Raw genomic sequence first — 24,067 nt, forward strand, 5'->3', positions numbered from 1 at the left:
GCATGGTATGGTATTGCCACCCTTACTTCTGCACTGCTGCTGGCAGGACGCTGCCTTCAGAGCTGGGTGCCCAGCCAACAGTCACCGCTCTCCAGCCTCCCCCTCTCCTCCCCCAACTCTGAAGGCAGTGCAGAAGTAAGGGTGGCAATACCACAACCCCCCTAAAATAACCTTTTGTGACCTCCTTCAATTGCATTTTGGGTCAGGACCTCCAATTTGAGAAATGCTGGTCTCCCCCCATGAAATTTGCACAGTAAAAGCATACAAGAGACCAGATTTCACGGTCTGTGATGTGTTTTTCATGGCAGTGAATTTGGTAGGGCCCTATTTATAGCCCAGGCACAATTACTGCCTACTATTTACTACAGTGATGAAGTCAGCTTAAAAAAACACCACCCTTAGTCTTACAAAACTAAAGCCCATGCCACCCCCCAGCCCACATTTGCCCCAGCAGTATGAATAGAGGACTTTTAGCTTGCTCTCATTTTCCCCCCCCCCCCCCAATACTCCCTCTTCTCCCCCCCCCCCACTCCCCATATAAGGGGGAAGCTATTGCTGGTCCAGGGTTTCTTATTAAAATGAGAGGTCATTCTCTCCTATCACCACTTAGCGAGGGTCTCATCTGAGTGGCACTGTTCCATATAATCTCAGAGAAAAGGAAATGGGAATATTTAGTTTGTGGTCCAGCTCTGCAATCAAAAAAAAAACAAAATCCAGTTACATTTAATCTGACTGCAGATACAAAACAGGTTAAAATGCTGTCCCACTTATTTGTTAATAAGGCATATGAAAACCATCACTGGTAGAAACAACAAGTTTCATCCAAAGAAGTGAGGTTTTTACTCACGAAAGCTTATGCCCAAATAAATCTGTTAGTCTTTAAGGTGCCACCAGACTCCTTGTTGTTTTTATAGATACAGACTAACACGGCTACCCCCTGATACTTGATCACTGGTAGAAGGGTACAATGAGAACTGTATTTAATATGCTTGCATAACAAGACTACGTTCTAAAACATCAGGTCCTAACATTTAATCTGTAGTCCTCAGGTGATAAAAAAAAATCATAAAAATGTTTTGTTCTGAGTATTAGATGGCTAGTGGCTCCTAAACGTTTGACACTAAGTCATAAATAACATTTCTACACAAGACGGTTTGTAGCCAATAGTTGATATTTCTTTAAAGAAAAAGTCTGTAAAGGAAAATGAGTGTTCCAGTGTCAGTTTCACTGACAACTGCAGTGCGTAAAAACACTGCAGTACCACATAACTGACCCAATTTCAAAATAGAAGTCGATGTACAATGTCTAAGTAACAGAGTCCAAAGAAATAAGATTAAAAGAGCAAAATGCATAATTTTACAGTGCATCCAGAAACTAGTTTATGTCTTTATGAAAATGGTTCTTCATCAAGACACTCATTTTTGCCAGGATGACTGGTGTACTCATGTCAGTTTGTAAAATGTTAGTTGTTTCCTCCCCTTCCAGGAGGAAAGAAATTGAAGACATCTACCTCCAGGAGTCTTCATCCACTAATCTATGGGTGACTTTTTATATCCTCTGCATCACATGCCCAATTCTTGAGGTCAGCAAGGTCTCTTGTACAAGTCATCCACACTACTCCTTAAGGTCAGAGGCATGGCTGTTAAATAACCCAAGGCTTGTACTCCTACCCCCGGAGGCAGACATGCTGCTTCTGCTATTTTCCTGACAGTGCAGGCTTGGAGTGAAAAATATGGAAAACCATGATCCCTTCCAAAACAACGTGGAGCACTACAACCAGGTGACCAGGCTGGCCCAAAGTCTGGGTCATGTTCTCCTGTGGGTTTACCCCAGGAATAGAGGAAGCTATGAAGGAAACTGTCACCTTGAGGAATCTACTCCAACCTCCATAGGAAAAGATATTAATCCCCCACCAGAGCACAAGGTTTTAACTACATGAAATGTAGGCTACTTGGTGGTGACTATCAGATCCTCCATGAGGTATCCTGGCTGTGCTGTTGTGGAAAGCAGTAACCTCCCCATGAGTCATGCTGCCACTGTTCTCTCCCTCATCTTATTCTACTAGGAAAGGACAGTTCATTAACTTACAATTGCTGATGCAAACAGTATTAAATTATGCAGATTTACCAAAGGGAATCCTGCTGGTAACTGACAGCAGCCTGCTATGTACAGCAACTGTTTCTCTGGTTGGCCCATTTTCTGCCCACACACATATTTCTTCATCCCCTAAAGACAGAACCCAACTGTACACAATAGGCATGGAAGGCTTCCATGGGGTCACTGGACAGAAGTGTCATTTAAGAAGCACTACCTCCTCACTCTCCTCTGCAAGCCAGCCCATTAGGAGTTAATAGGTAGGTAAGTGGGTTCTTTTATCATCCTTGATAGAGTTCTGAAACACTACTGGGAAGACTTCTTTTTTTTAAAAAAAATTCTACAATGTAAAAGATGCTCTGCAATGGCGGTCACTAACAGTCGATCACATTTTTTCCTTAAAAAAAGGGGGGGGGAGGGGAACAAAGACGATGAGATAGCAAACCCTGATTAAACTACTTTGGTTTATTGCTAAACACAACTTCTGGTTTCTTAAAAGCAGATTTGTGGCTAAATGGGCCTAAGTACCAGATATATGACCACATATAGTTTGAAGTACGACTGTTTTGGAAATAAGTAATGTAAAAAATTTGGCTGATTGATTAGCTACTGCCACCCACAGCAGTCTTCATTTTGACTACACTCCACAACACAACACTAGTTTGCACTGTATTAATGTTAATTAACAAAATCCAACGATATTTGTACACACTACCACTTTAAATGTGTGTCATTGATCGGGGGAGGGGAGGGGGGAGGAATGGGAACGTGAAAAGGAGATTACAATAGAAATGACCATTGCTGGTCATAACTAGATAAGTCCTTTGGAATAAAAAAAAAAAAGTAAGTGAAGTGGAGAAGTATGGACATTGAGTGAAATTAATTAATTCTCTTCTATAAACCAACAGAAAGGCATAAGCTCCTGTTGACTTATGGCACTGGGGTCTCCAAATAGCAGGTGCTGTCCAATATCAGGATGAGGTGCATGAGTGTCATTTTGCATAGCCAGGTATAAACTGTTAAGGGCTTTAAAAACAAAAAATACCCAGCGACTGTTTAAAACCCATCCACCATTTGTAGGAGCAACCTGAAAATTTAGAAAGTAATAGGACTGAGGATGCTCAAGTCAGTGAGCAAAAATGTGCTGCTGCATTGTGAATAAGCTGCAACTGACAAGATTTCTGCTAAAATGGAATTCAACTAATTTAGTTATGGGGTGCTCTTGGGAGTTCAGCAGGTGATAAGGACACAGCGCAGGTAAACCATATTACTAAAAAACTCTGTCTCTGAACGGGATCCTTCAATAAACAGGGACACAAAAGAAGAGAACCTTCATGATCACTTAAGGATATTGCCACCTGGATGCACTGGAGCAACCTCATCATCCTTGCTACTGGGAAGAGGCAAAGAATAAGCCACCAAAGGTCAATTGACAATAGCTATTCAAGTGAATCCATATAAAATCAGTGCTACTCTGGCTCCATACTTGCTAAGTATTTCGCCAAGAGCTTTCAAAGGGTTGCACGGTATGGGAGAAGAGTTTATACCAACATTGCAATAGCTGGTTAATTGCTCTCCAGTATGAACTATGCTTTCAAGTCATGGAGAATTTTAGGTTTTGCATAGATTAAAATACATACCATAAAAAAAATCAAGTCAAAAATTGACTAGTCAAGGATGCATAGCCTTAGTTGTTCCCTTGCATGTATTACAACACTTTAATGAATACATGCTATTCCTTAAATTGTATACTAATTTTCTCTTCACCTTTACATACAGGTATTTAAAAGTACTGTAATCAGTCTTATAAATAGTGATCTCTGCTTGTACAATTCAAGTAGATTAAGTCAGTTTCTCTTTGAGGCGGTTAGTATTGTCAATTTTTAAAGTTGACTTACTCATGTAAAATTTTCCCATAACAATGCATCTCATCATAGTTTAAAACCTTGTGGAAAGCTATGGGGATCAGAATTATTTACAGTAGATGCAGATTTTAAAAAGTTATAAATCTTTAACTGTCAAAACATTGTATATTTTGACACGCGGTGTTGATAAATATCCTTAAATCAAACTGGCAAGTTCTCAAGCAGCCTCTCTTACTTTATCTGTAAATTTTAAATCACTGCAAATATTTGTCTGTGTGCGTGCGCGCACACAGTGAAATTGGTGTTTTATGCATACAGTACTATAATTAGGCTTGGAAGATTAGATTTAATGGAAACATTGCAAAGATTCTTACAATTTAACCCAACTGTCTAACCTCAGCTATCCAAAACCAGATCAAGCCCAAATTCTACATAAGTTTGGCTAAAGGGAATTTTCCGTCTTGTGACATTTGGATAGAGCTTGAACTATTCCTAGCTTCCTAATATAAAATGGAAATAAAGTTCTCTTGCTTGCCTTCTGGAACTAACAACCAACCAACCAACCAGTACATCAAGCTGCCATTATTATTCTCCACTGTCAAATACTTAGGGATACACCTAGATCTTTATGGATGTGCAGAGAAATTTTACTCTTCCACAGTGCAGTCATTTGTCAGTGACCCTAGCATGCCATGTGCAGGTACTGTACACAGTACAAATGCCAACATTCATTTAAATGGCTTCAAGCTCAAGGTTTTCACTCCTTGCTTATATTTAGCTGCTTTTAGCCTGATGTATGATCTCTGACAACAGAAGAATGCTAACAGGTGAATCCGGTTTAGTCTCTCGTAAAGATTCTACATATATGCAAGCCTTAGCATAGCTTAAAACAGTCAACCACTCAGTGAACCATACTTTTAAATATGCTAAGGCTAAAGTGTCATATTGTTATTATGAGGTTTGCCAGTCACATTGCAGGCACAATTGCATCAGTGTTTTGCTCTGTAGTTAAGCTTCACAGTAAGCCAGAATTCCCCCAGGAGTATCTACTGAACCTATGGCCAGCATAGCTCCCAGTATAGATGCAGCATAAGATGACAGAAGGCAGAGTTCTGCCGCATAGGAACCTCACCTTCCCTGAACTATGTTAGCTATGACACCATATGATTCTTCTGGTCGCATCAGAGACTTTGAAAATGCTGTTGGAGCGGTAGAACCAAGTTCCTATTCTTTTCCTCTTCTGTGTGAATAGGCCCACAGGATTGGTTTTTTTCTTCATTTTCCTGAGTCTCTAGACAACCTCCTCGGCTCCACTAGTTTCCAAAGCGTTTATGCTGCCTCATTATTGGTTCACTCCTGCACCATCCCCTTTATTCAGTCTCAGGTTTTGAAATCTCTTGCTTCTTAGAAATCAACACAGCCAGGACAGGATGATTTATTTACTCCCTCCCACTCCCACGGTATCCTATTACCTCTTGTTTTTGAGCTCTCTCCCATTCTATTAATCTCTTAGGCTTGCAAGATCAGTGTTATTTTACTATTTAATGCACATCCAGACTGCTTGTAGGTTCTTGGTGTTTCTTTCTCCACAAGATTAAAAACAAAAACAAAACAAAACACAAAAATGATATCCTGATGGCTAGATTAACTTGTTCATATCCTTGTTACCTCTTGCCTTGCATTACTGCAACCTCCTCTCATCTAGCTTCTCAATCCGCACACCAATCCCTTCCAATCTAACCAAATCACCACAACCAAAGTGAGCTTCCTCGCCTGCTCAGGCCACATCCATCCCATCTTTGGGTTGTTCTGCTGGCTGCCACTTGTCTGCAGTATTGCCTTTGGCGCTGACCTGACCTCCAGCTACCTGTTATTCCCTCCATTTGGAATCAGCCTCATCACCCACTTTGTCCCTTCTCACACTCGTGTCTTCTTTCATTTTTCCCCTTATGCACAGAAAATTTCCTAGTTTGTCAGAACCTTAAGATCTTGAGAGTAGTAAGGGCTTGAATGAATAAGTCGAAAGTCTAAGGCAACTCCTTCCTCTCCCCACAATGCATCTTCTGAATTGTGAAATCCCTAGGGTAGGGCTGCCTTGCACAACACTAAAATACATATGTAAGCACCAACAGTGTATGCCTAAAGATGCTGTAGCCAGGGGCGACTATGTTTTTTGCCGCGCCAAGCATGGCAGGCAGGCGGCTTTTGGCGGTGCGCCTGCGGGGGGTCTGCTGGTCATGCGGATTTGGCGGCATGCCTGCGGGAGATCTGCCGGTGCCGAGCCATCAGCGTCCCCGCCACCGAATTGCCGCCGAAGCCGCAGGACCGACGGACCTCCCGCAGGGACGTTGCCAAAAGCTGCCCGCCTGCCGCCCTCACAGGGACCAGCAGGCCGCCCCCTGCGGCTTGCCGCCCCAGGCACGCGCTTGCTGCGCTGGTGCCTAGAGCCGCCCCTGGCTGTAGCATTACACTTTACTTAGTACCCATAGAATTGAAAATATTGCTGAGGTTCTGGATTATAAATGTTTCACTCTTTAGGAATTGAGTCTTAACTGTTGAAAAGTTTACACTAGAAAAATGTTTGCAAGATTCCTTAACCCCAGCTGAAGTGTAAAAACTATTAATACTATAACCACTGGGGAAGAGAAATGCACATAAGGATTATGCGCATTCTAAACTTCAGTTTTGTTGTCATAAGCCAGAGAAAGAATGGGAGGAAACACTTATGAGAGACGTTTTGACAGATGATGGAAAAGCTCATTTTTAATGAAAAAAGTCTATCCTTCTGGACTAAGTTTTATTTTGGCAAGCCTGTTCAGGAAGAACAGTCATCCTCGCATTCATTTCAGTGACAGCACTACTTTACTGTGATAAACATGTTATAGGACTTGTATAGCAACTGCCAAAATAGATGGCAATAAATGTAATCCGAACTGAGCGTGCATTCAAACAACCATACGGATGCAATATATGCTTACTTGTATACATTACACAGGCAGGAAGCCTGTAGAATGTATACATACAGGAACAAAATGTGTATGTAAATACTGCTGTAGCTATATTTTAACCATTATTCCTTTTCTTCGGTCATAAGCTCAAGTGGGGAGCATCAGGTCACTTTTTATTTTCTTCCACCATCCTCTCAATTGGTCTATTGAAATAAAATAGAAACAATGTTATTTCTCCCTCTTCATATCTTGTCCTAAATCATGCTGCTTTGCTTTCACCACAGCTATCTGAATCTTACTGGTGGCTGAAGCATTTCCTATATGTAATGTGTTTTGGCATACATAAATACTACTTGATAAATATGCAAAGGTCATGTTGGAAGGCAATACTTTGATCCACACCAAATCTTTTCTGGAAGGAGGGGCGGGAAGGTTAATGAAGCAGGGAAATAAAGTTAAATGGGAAGGACTCACTTTGGGCAGGAACCATCTTTTTATTATGTATTTGTAAAGCACTGAGCACAATATCCTGGCCCACAATTATCTGCATTACGTAGCACTTAATAGTTCAACCAATAAATATGATAAAACTTGTAAAAAATTAAGGCACAGGAAATCATACTTACAATGATCTTGGGTCTTGAATTAGAGACAGGAAAACTCAGAGCAAAAAATTTCAACTAGGCCATTCTGAACTTAAAAAGAAAAACTACAATACCTAATCTGAACGGATACTTGTCAGGGAAGATATAGAAATGTTGTGACAACAGGCAAGGGAAAGTCAATCTTTGTCCTTGATGTTTTCTCTAATGGTAGTTATTGGTAGGATTAAGGAGTAGTGTATTTTTACATAGTGAAATGGTGTTTTAAAGTGTTGCAAGACGGATAATTAGCATAACTTAAGTCAGAATGAAGGTGACACTACCATGGAAACACCAAGTCTCTAATTACATTCTCCAAAATAGAAGCAAAGTGAGTCAGTAAATCTAGCCTCACATCTTCCTAGTTAAGAAGTTGCCTTTTGCAGAGACTGCAAAAAAGAGTTACTATAACTGTTTTAGCCAGGAGTTAATACAAGACAATTAGACTACAGTAACTTTAAACCACAAAGTAAAATGGAAACAAGCATCTACCTTGTCAGAGCTCAGTACAGCAGCATGTCTATGTATTAATAGCCAGTTAAACATTTTTTCCTACAAGTTTTGGTGCTCATAGTAAATTGTAAATGGCACCCTTGATTCAGACAATCAAGAAACCTTATCCATATGCATAAAACAGTTACTTGTTAAAATTGAACAACCACAATCAAAGGCAGCGGCAGGAATTCACAAAACCTGTGCCGAAGACGACAGAGTTTAACATTTAAATTCCATGTTTACATTTAATTCCAGGCCAACAAGGGCTGCGGGAAGCAGCATGGCCCGAGGGACATGCTGGCTGCCACTTCCCGCAGCCCCCATTGGCCTGGAATGGCTGACTGCGGCCAGTAGGAGCTGCGATTTGCCAAACCTGCGGACGCTGCAGGTAAACAAACCTTTCTGGCCTGCCAGCAGATTTCCCTGACAGGCTGTGTGCCAAAAGGTTGACGATTGCTGCCATAACTCCATATTAATACCATTGTGTGTTAATGCCTCTAGTTTTTGGGGAAAAACATTTTGATGTTTCCTTTATCACTAGAACTATCAGTCTTCCTTATTTTGAGACCAACTCTTGAGAAGCTATACTGCAATTTTAGTCCTTGCCCTATGGATCCACTTTAAAAAAAAAAAAAAAAAAGGAACTTTCGCTAATGGTGCCAAGAGTCCACATGAAATTGTGCACAAGCCAAATTTGAATTTTGCTGTTTTCCCTTTAACAGATTCACCAAGAAGGTGGGATTGGGCTCGAAAAATCCTCTAGCCGTGGCCAGTTCAGAGCAATCTTCAAAAACAAAAAAAGTTAGAAGTATGAAGCTTTATGATAAGTGTTTTGATATATCAGTGCTGGAAAAGGAGGTTCTGGTACAGAATGATTAAAGAGTTGTTACCAGGACCAGATAGTGCTCACTCCAGAGTTCTGAAGGAACTCAAAGAAATAGCAGAATTACAAACTGGAACATGTAACCTATTGCTTAAAATCAGCCTCTGTACCAGATGACTGGAGAATAGCTAATTTAATACTGGATTTTTAAAAAAAGGTTCCAGAGGCAATCCTGGTCATTACAAACCAGTAAGCATAACTTCAGTACCAATCAAATTGGTTGACTATAGTAAAGAACAGAATTATTAGACGCAGATTAACACAACATATTGGGAAGAGACAAAGCTTTTGTAAATGGAAATCATGCCTCAGTCTATTAGAATTCTGTGACAGTATCAACAAGCATGTGGACATGGTTGATCCAGTAGATCCAACGTACTTTGACTTTCTGAAAGGCTTTGACAAGGTTCCATACCAAAGGCTCTTAGGCAAAATAAGCAGTAATGAGATAACAGGGAAGATCCTCTCATGGAACAGTAACTGGTCAAAATATAGGAAACTAAAGGGTAGGAATAAAGGGTCAGTTTTCACAGCGGAGAGTGGTAAATAGCAGGGTTCCCCAAGGATCTGTACTGGCACTAGTGCTGTTCAGCATTCAGAAGTTATCTAGAAACGGAGGTCAACAGTGAGTTGGCAAGTTTGCAGGCAATTACTCAAGATAGTTAAGGCCAAAACTGACTGAAGAGTTACAAAGGGATCTCTCTAAACTGGATGACTGGGCAACAAAATGGCAGATGAAATTCAATGTAATGCACATTGGAAAACAATCCCAGCTATACAGACAAAATGCAGTCAGTGCCCCACAATGTCAGTTAAAAGTGGCAGAAGCACTCCTGGTGAGGATGTGCGCTGCTGACAGAAGGAGGGTAATGTGGACATAAGAAATCGATTTAATTACTGCAGTGGCTATATGCTGACATAACTTAAGTCCACTTAATTTTGTAGTGTAGATTTGCCTTTAGAAAAGATGACTAAATGGGGATATGATAGAAGTTTAAGATAATGAATGGTGGTGTGAAAATGAATGGGGTAAATACTTCCCTTTTACATAAACACAAGAACCAGGGACCACCCCAGGAAATAGGCAGGTTTAAGACAAGTCAAAAAACTACTTCACAGAATAGTCCACCTGTGGAACTCATTGCCAGAGGGATGTTGTGAAGGCCAAAAAAGTATAACTGGTTTCAAAAGAATTAGATGGGTCCATCAATGGCTATTAGGCAAGACAGTCGGGGATACAACCTCATGCTCTGGGTGTCCCTGAATCTCCAACTGCCAGAAGTGAGGAATGGCTCACTCAACAATTGCCCTGTTCTGTTCATTCTTTCTGAAGCATCTGGCACTGGCATTGTTGGAAGACCAAATTAGAAGTGTCGCTCTCCCTCAAGTATTAAGGAACCACCTTGCTGGTTATTTTTCAGATTGCCAACTACACTACATTCCACTTAGAAACGGATGCAATACTAACAAGCTTGAATGCACAAGCCCCAAAGATAAACTGATATTGGTTACATTTTTATTACAAGGCACCTCTACTCTGACAGTATTCAAACCTGAAATACTTGGCTGCCGCTGAGGAGAATAAGTTCTGCCTGAATGTTTCAAAGTACCATCATGTCAGAAGGAAGTGTTGACAGCTAGCGTGCTATTTAAACTGACCTAAGCAATAGGATGCTAGTGTATTTAGAAAAACTGGTTATGATTTACAACTGTTCTGCAAAGGAAATTTTATTTAATAGGACATGCTTGTCATCTGTATTTAAAAAAGTGTTAGAAAAGAGGTGTATCAAGTCATTTTATTAGAGCAAGTAAATGAGAACTATATGGAATGGGTTGTTTATATTGGGAACTAATCTGTTCTCATCTGTGTACTGGACCTCAAATAAAGCTACAGCTTATGCCTACATATGTGGAGCAGTACAGAGATCTGTCATGTATATTTGAGAGTTTTGTCCTTGTTACAGTTTGACAGAAAACATCTGAGAAATCTACATAGACATGAGTATTTCAGCAGTAAGTCTGAAGACTTCTGAAACTACTTTAAGCCATATCAGCCCAATGCTCGTACTAACCAGAACTAGGGCAGAATATAAGGGTCAAAAACCAGCACTATATAGGAGTGCCAATACTGCATTCAGCATGATATACATGGACAAAGTCTCTATCCTGAGTTTACAATTAATTCAGCAAGTAATACAGCCTCTTTTCTTTTTAAACTGTATGGCATCCAGTATTTGGAGATAATTAAAAGGCCTGATGAAAATAGTGTTTGAAAGATGGACTAGAAGATGGTAATGAGATGAAGTTGTAATGAGATGAAGTTGTAAAGGGTATGAAGATTGGGAAAAATAAAGGGGGATTGTTAGGAGATGAGCAGGAAGAGGAGAGCAAAAAATTATATATAGATATAGATAGATATATATAGATGGAGCAGAATTTTAAGAGTTCCTAAAAGGCGGTGGTGGTGGTGTAGAAGGCAAAGGAATTTGAAGACTGGCATAAAAGGAAAACTAGCAGCAGATTTCTGGTTTCGAGTAAGGTGAGAAGGGCCAGGAAAGGAGAAGGGAGGTAAATGCTCCTACAGTTGATGGACAGGCCGCAGTGGGTTTTAGCAAGAGATGGATAAATTCACGGATTAAGCAAAAATCTAGTCACTAAGAAATTGAACCAGCTTTTTTTTTCTCTTTCAAAAAGCCATTTCAATATCCTTCCCCTTCCTCTACTTCCAATTTTATGTAGTATAAATACTCTAGCTTTTATTTAAAAATTCAAGTGAGTCACTCAACTAATAAACTGACTATTTTAGCTGGGTTTTAATGTCAGAGTACTTTGCCAACATGTACATACATCTACACCTGCTAACCAAGTAGATTACGCTGTAGATATTTAATGAGCTACATATACAACATCTGCCTGGTCACCGGGCCTCATTCTCACTCCACTCTAAGCTCCTGCCAACAAAACATGATTTAAAAACTCACGTGGATAAAATCTTTAAAAGGACCCAAACAATTGATCTGCTGACACACACACACACAAAAAAGCTGAATGAAAGGTTGGGAGTTCAGAACACAATGCAACTATTGCTGTAAATAATGCCCCAGTTTATCAATGTAACAATGACTTTCATTCAAAAGATTAATAAACTGTTTGAATTAAGCCAGGACTGTAGATTTCAAGATATTTTACAGGATAAACATTTGTTTGGCAGTATAGCTAGTTAGGAAGTGAAGACTGCTAAAGCTGCAGTTTTTAAGTGGGAAATGAAGTGAATGGTGCAGTTGTCTTGATAACCTACAAACCCTTCCAGACTATTCTGATAAGTAAACATACATATTATTTCAGGATATTGCAATTTTGTATGACTGGTTTCATACCAAGAACAAGTATTAAGAACTCATGTGAACTACATTATATAGCAACCCTGTGCCCTCTGCTCCAACTCTATTGTAATTAGCTTCAATAGCTGTAAAATAGCATATGCTGAGAATATGGGACATTTCTAAATTTATGAAAAATATGTATGACACCGCCCTCCACCCCACTTCTGTATTGTTATTTCTGTCCAGGGACGAGGAATAAGATGGGTGTGGTCACACAGGTATGCCTAGGCGGATATAAATGAGCTATCAAGACCTGTCAACATATGACTACAATTACCTTGGAGATACAATGGAAGAACCAGGACACTAACTTTTAGCGACTGCAGGTGGAAGGAGGCAGAACATGAGAGAGAATGGTGCCTAGAGCCTGAAAACAGAACTGAGGTGTCAGGACATTGGAATAATAATAAAAAACCCTCTGCTGCCCTGTGCTGGTGGAAAAGATTGAATCTTGAACGTTTTGGACAGAGGCAGGTTATGCTGCTGGAATGGACATATAAGCTTTGCTTTTCCATTCTAAGCAAAGAACCCTAAAATATTGCATGCCAGTGACTAATAAATGCTGGTTTGTTTCAAAAAGGCTGTCCTGTGTTGGTACGAATATACACTGATTGCATAGAGTCTAAAGGGGTAAAGTGCCCAGTAAGTCCAAAAGAACTTGAACTCCTGTTGAAGGAGCAACAGCAAGAGAGAACGGTGAAGCACTCCTCCCCCGCTCCCCCAAAAGGGCACTAAAATTAAAAGTTAAACTTTTGTAGTTTCCCAGAGAAAGTGTTAGAGGCAAGCTCACCCGCTGGGCCTGTGACAGCATAGGATGGAAACCAAGACATATGGATTATTTTAATGTATTGAAAACTGGTATTAGAATCAGATTATCTAATGGAAGTTCTAAAACATCCAGCCCTACATTTTAAACTGAATGTCCATTTTATGAAGTCACAAGTTTAACACTTTACATAAGTGCTATTGGAATAAGTGCGTGTGTAGAACTAAGTTTGTCTAATTTGGCCAAAAGAATACTACTTTCCCCAGTAGGTGAACAGCAACATATGTGATGCTCACATCACTTTCACAGTGGAAGTGCCTCTTAACACATCACTATGTTACTGTCTGTTAATATCTGAACTACTTTCTCCTGGATGAGGCAAGTGTGCCTTGAAGGCATATTCAGAAAACGAGGCCAGCATTGCCATGTTTACATTGGATTGACAGACAAGTAGTCTTTCTCCCCAATGCCTTTTACTTCAGAGGAGACTAAGAAGGGGAGTGGATTTAGTTTTCAGTCATTTCACATTTTAACAAAAGAAAGGGAATCTTTCCTTGTTTTTGATGGAAGGAGCAAGGCTACCTAGTCAGTTCTTAAGAGAAAGGAGTACTGAAAGACAGAGGTAGACTCTTACTTGGGCTTTTGTTCTGCAGATTGAAAGCATCCAAGTAGCAAAGACCTTTCCATAAATTCACAGACTACAAGTAGTGAATCAGACCACACCCTTATCCCTTTAGGCTACTGAAAAGGCATTAACATTTTATTCTATCCACAGGTTGACTGCCCCTACTTCATCATGTTCCCATTATGCCACTGGCATTTACAGCAGCAACGAAGCTCCTCCCTTCCTGTCCATTTCTGGCAAGTCTTTCAATGGTTCCCCAGCTGTGCCCCAGGTTTTTCAGATCAACTTCCACAGCTCTTCGCCATGTTGTTTTCGGACAGCCTCGTGCTCACTTCCCTTCAGGTGCCCCTACTTATTACCCTCAAAATTACACCAGTCCTCCCCTATCAAAAAGGGAGCATTGCTGTTAAGTTATCTGCAATGCTACCAAACAGTCACGCCTGGAATCTAGAAGAAATACTTAGATATTCTTGCTTTATACTGAAAGCCAAGGTTTGGTCTACACCAGATGTTCTCAAACTGTGGGTCAGGACCCCAAAGTGGGTCACAATCCCATTTTAATGGGCGTCACCAGGGTTGGCTGAGACTTGCTGGGGCCCAGGGCCAAAGCCCTAGCTTCACCACCTGGAGTTGAAGTCCAAGGGCTTCAGCCCTGGGCAGCAAGGCTCAGGTTACAGACCCCCCACCTCAGGATGAAGACCAGGGGCTTTGACACCCTCTCTCCCCCCTCCCCCCCCCGGGACAGCAGGGGTTGGACTTTGGCCCCACTACCTGGGACGGCAGGGCTCAGGTTCCCCCCATCCGGGGTTATGTAGTACTTTGTCCTCAGAAGCAAACCATGTGTTTTAATATGGCTAAATGTATACACCTAGGAACAAAGAATGCAGGCTTTACAGACAGGATAGGGAATTCTATCCTGGGAAGCAGTGACTCTGAAAAAGATCTGGGGGTTGTGGGGACAGTAGGCTGAACCTGAGCTCCCAGTGTGCTCAGTGTGAACCTGAGCTATACGATTCTTGGATGCATAAAGAGGAGAATCTTGATAAGGAGTAGAGATTACTTTACCTCTTTATTTAGCACTAGTGCGATAGCTGCTGGAATCTGGTGTCCTGTTCTGGTGTCCATAATTCAAAAACTATGTTGATACAAAATGATAAAGGTCTAGAAAACATGACCTATGAGGAAAGATTGAAAAAATTGGGTTTGTTTTGTCTCGAGAAGACTAGACTGAAGGGGGATATGATAAGAGTTTTAAAGCACATAAAAGGTTGTTACAAGGAGGAAGGAGAAAAATTGTTCTCAACCTCTGAGAAGATAAGCAGCAATGGGCTTTAATTGCAGCCATGGCGGTTTAGGTTGAACATTAGTAATAAAGGTTAAAGGGTGATTTGATTAGTCTGAGTTCTACATGGGGGAAAATATTTAATAAAGGGCACAACTTGCCAAAGGTGGTTGTTGATTCTCCATCACTGATGATTTTAATGTCAAGATTGGGTGGGTTTTCTAAGAGATGCTCTAGGAATTATTTTGGGGAAGTTGTACGGCTTGTGTCATACAAGAGGACAGACTAGATCAGAATGGTTCCTTCTGGCCTGAGAATCTACAAAGGCCATTATGGTCTGAAAATGAAGATCCAGCACTTTGAGACTATTAATTCCTTCTGTAAGTCACCAAGGAAAAAAGCAGGTGTTAAACAGGCTTAAAGATGAAGTATTTTTCACAATAATGCTGCTTGTGTATAAAAATACTATTAGAAGGAATAGGAAGTTAACTGGCACAGAAGTCTGTTTTACTGTTCTGCAGTAAGACATCAAGTGACCCAACCACTGCTTTCTGGATATGGTCCAGACAATCTGATCACCTATTCAAGGACAAAGAACAAGAAAAATAACTCAAGTGTGAGCATAGCAGTAACGTTTTGTAAAAAACCAAACAGCACTCTGGGTTCAGCCCCCAGCTAGGTCATTTATTTGGCACTCAAGGGTGATAATGGATTTGTTTTTGAGCTTCTCAAAATAAATGAGCTAGTACTGCATGCAGAAGTAACCCAGGCTGGCCAACGGAGGAGAAAGAATATGCAGTGTCAGCAAAACACTGGTTTCATATTCAGCTACAAAAACAGAGCCCTTATTTAAAACAAAACGAAGAAACTGAGTTAAAGAAGAAAACCCAGCTAAGGACTCCAGTCAATTTCCCAGCAACATTAACTTAAAAGCTTAGTTAATAAAATAAGTTATTAAAAGGTTCTGCTATTTATAAAATCTTAACACAATTAGCATTTATGTACTTATTTACAGTTCTACTTTAAAAAAAAACAAAAACAAAAAACACATTACTACCAATCCTTATTTGATCAGATGATCTTCCATTCTGTTTCTTCTTGGCTAAGAACTTCCCATATCCTATTTTTGTTACCTGTTCTGCCTCCTTACCTCCCCATTCCACCCCAATTCACGTGTTTGTCGTCTCGTCTACCTGTTAGGTCTTTTAGATTGCAAGCTCTTCAGAGCAGGGACTATGATTTTCCTATGTTTGTACAGCACCTAGCACAATGGGACTCCAACCTGGTTGACCTCTAGGCTCTACCACAATATAAAGTGTTAGTGTGCAGCTAAAGGCTAGTAAATGATGTTAATGCAGCTATTTAACTTAATTCATACCACTTATCATGCAATTAACACTGCTGTGTTTAATGGCTAGTGCCCATTGACAAGACAAGTGGATAAGGTCTGGGAAAGTGAACCTACCCATATTTAAGTGGTATTTAATTTTCCATCACCTATCACAAGTGCACATAATAAAACTACATTTTAAGGGCCTAAGTTAATAGTCTTAGTGCCATTACCATAGGACAGCATCATTCCCTAGCAGGGCATGTTAATACAAAAAGCCAACCCACAAACCAAAACAAATAAATTGGAACTGCACATTAAGCTAAACCAAATCATTGTTAAAACTAAAGAGAGCCTTAAGTTATGCCCTGAAGCCGCCAAACTGGCAATATGCCAATACAGCCAGTTTCAGATGCAGAGATCCTCAGATAACAAGTCTCTGCAGCTGGTCCTGGAAGTGTTGTACACATATATATTTCAATGTACATTGAAAATTAGTTCCTCCCTAAGTCCCAGACAATTCATGATTTCAGAGACTCACCAACCCCTGGAAAGAGCGCTATTGCAGAGACTTGAGCACTAGTATTAGTACTCAGAAGTCCACTCTATACAGGAAGTAGGAAGCCATATGCTTCATCAGCTGAAGTCTCTGGGTGGTCCTTGCGCACACTCCTAACCACAGCACAATTCTAGCAGTACAACTGGAACCTACAGATGTGTGGTTAACTTACAAGCTCTAAAGTGAAGAGAAGCAGCTGCAGCAGCTGTCCAGGGTTGATTTTAAAATCTAAGTAGATCTCATAGTGCAAAGACACTGCTTAGAGCAAAGTTTTATTATAGACAGAGTGCACAGCAATACCAATTTAGGTTACTTCAGTGTTTTCATCCTAGGAGGGTCAACTTTATCAGACTTAGCTTTCAGACTAAAATTTGGCATGTTTGTCAGTGTGACTCAGAAGAGTTTGAGCAGAAGTGATTATCTGAAAATATATTGTAGTGGGGAAAAAAAAAATCACAAAGCTCTTTACAAATTGACACAGCTATGGTACCTCAGCATGTGTCATCAAATTGGAAGGTATATAGTTAATTAGTCTATCAAACTCTTTACAGGACCAGTGAGTTATATTTGATAGGGGGTCCCAAAAACCCACAAACAAAACCAGATACTTCATGTATGAAGTTATACCAAGAAATGAAACACTGGCAGATGCTTCACTGACACTGTCACTCCACTTGTATGTGCACAAGTTTTCAGCTTAGAAAAGAGATGGCTAAGAAGAGATATGATTGAAGTCTATAAAATCATAACTGATGTAGAGAAAGTGTTGTTTACTACTTCTCATAACACAAGAGCTAGGGGTCACCAAATGAAATTAATAGGCAGCAGGTTTAATACAAACACACAGTCAGCCTGTGGAACTCCTTGCCAGAGGATGTTGTGAAGGCCAAGACCATAACAGGGTTCAAAAAAATAACTAGATACCTTCATGGAGGATAGGTCCATCAATGGCTATTCGCCAGGACGGGCATGAATGGTGTCCCTAGCCTCTGTTTGCCAGAAGCTGGGCATGGGTGACAGGGGATGGATCAATTGGTGATTACCTGTTCTGTTCATTCCCTCTGGGGCACCTGGTACTGGCCACTGTCAGAGGATAGACTACTGTGCTAGATGGACCTTTGGTTTGACCCAATAGGGCCATTCTCAAGTTATGTTTATGTTCACAATCTCCACTAAATAAATTTTAACTATTCTCCTGAATTGCACTTGCATGCTTGAGTGTGGAGTGGAATTTCAGTTGCAATATGTAAGGACTTGCAGAATATGCTGGGTATTGAAGGATGGAGAACCCCAAAGGAATGTTGTCAAGTCGGTTCAGATTTGATTGATCTTGTCTGCAAAATAAAGGACAATCTCACACAGCCAGGCACACTGAACTGTAACTAAGACAAAGTAGTATGGATTAATCAAACTGCCTATCATTTGGTTGAGTTTTCACAGGCCTGGATTTTAGAGGTGTTATGAACAAGAAGAAGACCGTTCCATTCAGCAAGGCCACAAGCACAACACAGGCACGCAAAAATTCTTTGATGCAAAGCAAGCATGCTCAGACTAACTCCCCCTTGACCATTTAAACTATTAGTCTCTCTGCCTCTAAACGAATGGTTCGCAAACTTTTATACTGGTGACCCCTTTCACATAGCAGGCCTCTGAGTGCAACAACCCCCCTTATAAATTAAAAACACTTAATGTATTTAACACCTTTATAAACGCTGGGGGCAAAGCAGGCTTTGGGGTGGAGGCTGATAGTAATCTTGCAACCCCCTGAGGGGTCCCAACCCCCAGTTTGAGAACCCCTGCTCTAAACCATGGTTGCAAGTATATTGCAGGGGACAGCTTCTAGTTGCCTCTGCCTCAGTGATCATGGAAGATAAATGGTTGTGAAGTCTTCAACCATTTGGAGTAGTTGTTTACATCAATGTGACTGTTAAGATGCCTGGTAGTACAGAATCAGTTTAGAGATGGTGGTACCTAAGATCTCAATTGCCTTTTTGGAACATGGAACAAAATCTTATTCTTGTACTGCCCACAGGCATTTATTCATACCGCTGATAAAAAATTTGCCATTTAATTCAGTCAATGATGCAAGTTTGTGAAAGGCAGTGTTTTGAGTACAATACAGATGTTCCAAGTTAAAATAGAGCAAGTGGCTAACTAGATATTAGAAAGCCTGTATTAAAAGTCAGTCTCTTTAGAGTCATGGGAACTTGGACACTGAGGAAGTGGAAACTTGAGAAGTTTCCATCTTTTACTTTCTAAAAAAATAGAAAATAAAAAAATCTGTGTAGATTTGCATTAACCTTCAATGTAAAATTCTGTATCAGAACTTTCTGGAAACATCTATTTATAGTCAATATTCAGAAGTACCCTGGCATCAAGGTTATATACATTTTTACCTTTTGTAGTGTCAGCTGATCCATATGCATTTTCAGTAAGAAATACTGTAGTTGATATTTAATGACATTGTAAGTTGAATATTTCCCATAAGTGTTAGCAAGTTTAAGACAGTGAAGTCTACCCAAAAAGTAATTTTACATTTTCCAAGGTCACAACTAGTAAGCTAATAATCATGGTAGTGTCATCAAGTCTAAGTCCATGTTCAAGCTTTTTTTAGTCTAATCTCTTACAAAGGTCATGTAAATTCCAATTGTCTGGGGGGTGAGCACCCAAAAAAAAGTAGATTTATTTTAAAGAGTCACAGCTACCATGTACTCAACAGCAACCCTACAACTAAACAATTCCCACTCCTAGACATGGGTATGTGACATTTGCCTTTTGGAATAAGGGTATAAACAAAATACAAGAGGGCAAGCAAAACATTAAGATCAAAAATGTTAAAGAAAATTGTATATGCCAGGAAGCTTGCATATTTTTCCTAGCCACACAAAAAGCCTCAAAAATCAATATCATTACCATAATTTACATAAATTCCAATGGGAAGCAAGTGTTCTTTTCCACTGTTAGTAACCCACGTGTTGCATCATTGTGTTGATACATGAGAACTAGGAAGTGGAAGTGAAACTGGGTGGTTTATTTTCATTAATCAAGATAAGAGAAATAAACCAAGGATCAGAAGCTACATAGACCTGGATTAAAAATTTCTGTTTCCATCATTTATGGTGCTATAACACAAGGCAAACAGTCTTTAAAATGCTATACTTGCATATTTAGCCTTAAAGCCTGTTTCATGTGTTAGATTTTCTATCAAGCTAAAGCAAGTATATACACAAGATGATCTAATTCAGTTATAAGTCAGCCAACTGCTAATGAAAACAAATTTCAGCTTCAAAAGATAACCCATTAAATTATTTTAATTATGATCAGTGCGACAATTGAAGACTCATTCACCAAATAAACAATTCGCAGCTCTAGCTCATATCACCAGAGTTCAGTGTTTAAACAAATGTAAACACCTGCAAACATACAAAGTGTCCCTACAGGAGTTTAATAGAAAATAGAGAATGCACACTTCACACAACTCAGGAAAAGGCTGTACACAAAACAGCAAACTCTTTCACCTGACTTAAGGCCCTTTAATTGTCTACATACTGTCTTCCACCTATACGTAGACAAGAAAATTGTAGCCTCTTTATTCAAGGACACCTGAACTGACCTGAATGTAGATTCGCCTCCAATAATCCAAGTACCTAACTAAGAAATATCAATTACCAAATTAATGCAACTATCCATTAGGTCATGCAATTACTCATTACTGTAATGAAGTCTCCCTTGAATAATTACATTTAAAAAAACCCACCAACTTACTAAAACCGATACACTATAGATTAAAGATATGGATTTGAGGGTTCCAGTGTATTATTTTTAAGACAACAGCAGACAGTACCATTATAGTAATTTTCATATCTATTCCCTCATTTGTCTTTTGGCAGCCTACTTAATGTAAAGATCCCTGGATTTGCTTTTTTTAAGCTTGAACAAGGTAGGTTCCTTTGTTGTGAAGGTTGATGAGTCAATCTCAAGACTATAAGCCAACAGTATCTTTTTTTCTATAAAAAAAGATTGTTAAAAATGGTCTTATTAAATGTAAACATATTTAAACAAGTAGTTTCAAAACTTTCTGTTCATACTTTACCAGTGCAATTTAAAACAGATCCCAGGAGATGGTGTGTTCATTGATTTCTAGTACAATAATTAAACCAGAACAAGCAGACCTTGTCTTTTGTAGGTACTGCCCCCTGCAAAAATACTGCACTATGCAGTACTACCTTAAGGTCCACTGCAGATGCTAGAGAACACATACTACAGCTTAAAGTGACTCTTTCCCTCACATTTCAATCAGGTATGTTTATTTAAGATATTTTGCAGGTTGCAAAGCAAAAAAAAAAAAAAAAAAAAAAAGGTAAATAATCCACCAATTCACACTTTAAAAGAAGCGATCACTAAATTGTTCTATTAGACTAACTTCTGTTGTAATAGACAAGCTTTTGAGCTACACAGATGACCTGAAGATCTCTGTGTAGCTCAAAAGCTAGAAGATATTACCTCACTCACCTCATCTCATACCCCAGGATCATAATGGCTACAACACTGCAAACATTAAATATTTTAGCAGCACTGTCTGAGCCAGGCAATGAATGTGGAGCAGATAACATTTAGACAAGTTACTGTGACCATACACACTTGTAACAGTGAGCTCTCTTCAGCCACTAGTACTCCTAATGGATATTTTCAATTCTAGATTGTTTTTCTACCCTACTCCCTACAATCCATTTCATGTCAGGTCCACTTCTGAGCTGGGCACATCCCTTCTTTGTGGGCAGAATCAAACTATTCAATATTGTCTAACTTGCATGACAGACAACTTGAAATATCTTTATTAAGTTTCTTTCCTGACCCCTCCTACTAGTCACTAGCAGCAACACTAGACTTCCCCCTCTCTGCCTCCAGACTTGAGTCACAGCCAAATCTTCATTCTCTCAACCCACTAATGAAAGACACTAGCAGAGGCACTCTCCCAACAGATAATTCAGTAAGTCCTGTAGCTTTCTATTTTGTTTCTATTGCAACAAAGAGCACACTCTGCCTCTTCTGGGACAATCTCAAGGTCAGCAGCACATTTTTCACCTTCCATTAAGATGTTTCTCCAAAAGCACCACACCCATCATTAGCCACCTTAAGAACTTCTTTTTACAAATTGATACAACTCAGTTCAAATTTCAACCTATCAAGTGGAAGTGAAGGGAAAATATTCTATTACTGTAACCTCTTACTGGATTCAGCAACTAGCAGTTCCCTTTACCCTCCACCAGAATGGTGATAAGTTAAGCAGAAATCTGCTCTCATGAAAATAAGAGGATTAAATCTGGTTATAGTTAAAGCATGCAAACATTTAACAGGAAAAAGAGAGCAACTCCAGGTCTCATAGCCTGGCTGCTCAAGAACAAATCCACACCCTCAGAACCCTGCAAAGCAACTCATCTCCCATACCAACCAAAAACAGCACTGGGGCCTCCCATCTACAGTACTTGTCTCTTCTGGCTCCTGTTCATCTTCCCCTTTCCATCTCCCTCCTGCTGCTGCTATTCACCCCCCCCCCCCTCCACACCCACACTTTATTCTATCTGCCTTACCCCAGTAACCACCACTTGTTTCCTACTCCTCACCCTCCCTGTCATCCAGCCCTTGACAACTTGCTGTTCAACTGTTATCGTCCTCCTCAATAGTCAGCCCCATCTCCTTGACCCTCTCACCACTCAGCCGCATGTCCAACTCACCTTCCACCTCCTCATTTTACCCATTATCATCCCCAAAACTACAAGCCTTACCCCCACAGGGGCCTAGTATAGGGTAAGACCTCCCCTTCCACCTGTCATTCCTCAGCCCTTTTCCCCTCCCTTGTTGCCCCTCTACCAAGAGCCCCCATTCGCTTTTACGTGTCCCATACCCCCAGCACCTCACCCCCCATTTATCCCCTCCACCCAGCACCTCACCTGCTTGGCTTTCCCAGTGTGTGTCCTAATCCAGCAAAACTCCCTCACCTTCCTCCCAAGCCCCTCATCCAGCCACCCCCCCACCTGTCAGCCAGCCCCCCTCATCCATTTACCTTCCTCCCTCCACCTGTTCTGTCCACACTTCCCCAGCCCACCTCCACCTGCCAACTATCCATCACCCTCCACGCCCCATCCCAATCCACCCCCCAGCACCTCATCCGGTCCCATCCCACCCCCCTACCTGTTCCAGTCCCTCACCCAGCCACCTGTCCCAATGCCCATGGTGCCTCACTTGATCCCATCCCCTCACCCAGCCACCACCCCATCCCAATGTCCCCAGCCCCTCACCCCAGCCACCTGTCCCAATCCAATCCCCCCTGCAGCACCTCACCCGGTCCTGTCCCCCTCTTCCAACCCCCCTCCAGCACCTCACCCAGTCCCAATGCCCCCGATGCCTCACCTGATCCATCCCGTCACCCAGCCACCACCCCCGTCCCAATGCCCCATTCCCTCACCCAGTCCTGTCCCAATCCACACACCCCCCTGCATCTCATCCAGTCCCATTCCATCCCCCCCACCTGTCCCAGCCCCTCACCCCAGCCACCTGTCCCCATCCAATCCCCCCTGCAGCACCTCACCCAGTCCTGTCCCCCTCTTCTAATCTCCCCCCAGCACCTGTCCCAAAGCCCCTAGTACCTCACCCGATCACATCCCCTCACCCAGCCACTCCAATGCCGCCAGTCCCATCCCCCCTCACCCCAGCCACCTGTCCCCATCCAATCCCCCCTGCAGCACCTCACCCAGTCCTGTCCCCCTCTTCCAATCTCCCCCCAGCACCTGTCCCAAAGCCCCTAGTACCTCACCCAATCACATCCCCTCACCCAGCCACTCCAATGCCGCCAGTCCCATCCCCCCTCACCCCAGCCACCTGTCCCAATCCAATCCCCCCTGCAGCACCTCACCCAGTCCTGTCCCCCTCTTCCAATCTCCCCCCAGCACCTCACCCCAGTCCCAAAGCCCCTAGTACCTCGCCCGATCACATCCCCTCACCCAGCCACCCCAATGCTGCCAGTCCCATCCCCCCTCACCCCAGCCACCTGTCCCAATCCAAACTCCCCTCCTCAGTGCCTCACCCGGTGCCGTCCCGTCCCACCCCTACCTGTCCCAGTCTCTCACCCAGCCGCCCCCGGTGCCGTCCCCCTCTTCCAATCCCGCCCCCACACCTGTCCCGGTCCCTCACCCAGC

The 24,067-nt window shown here is 41.5% G+C and overlaps 1 protein-coding gene across 5 annotated transcripts in view; it reads right to left on the reverse strand.

Moving 5' to 3' along the window:
* SLC45A4 (solute carrier family 45 member 4) overlaps nucleotides 1–24,067 on the reverse strand; it is a 129,111-nt gene that overhangs the window by 64,638 nt on the left and 40,406 nt on the right. The gene's annotated exons all lie outside the window — the stretch shown is intronic.

The sequence above is a fragment of the Chrysemys picta genome, chromosome 2 (genome assembly GCF_011386835.1).
Source record: "Chrysemys picta bellii isolate R12L10 chromosome 2, ASM1138683v2, whole genome shotgun sequence".
NCBI classification, from domain to species: Eukaryota; Metazoa; Chordata; order Testudines; family Emydidae; genus Chrysemys; species Chrysemys picta.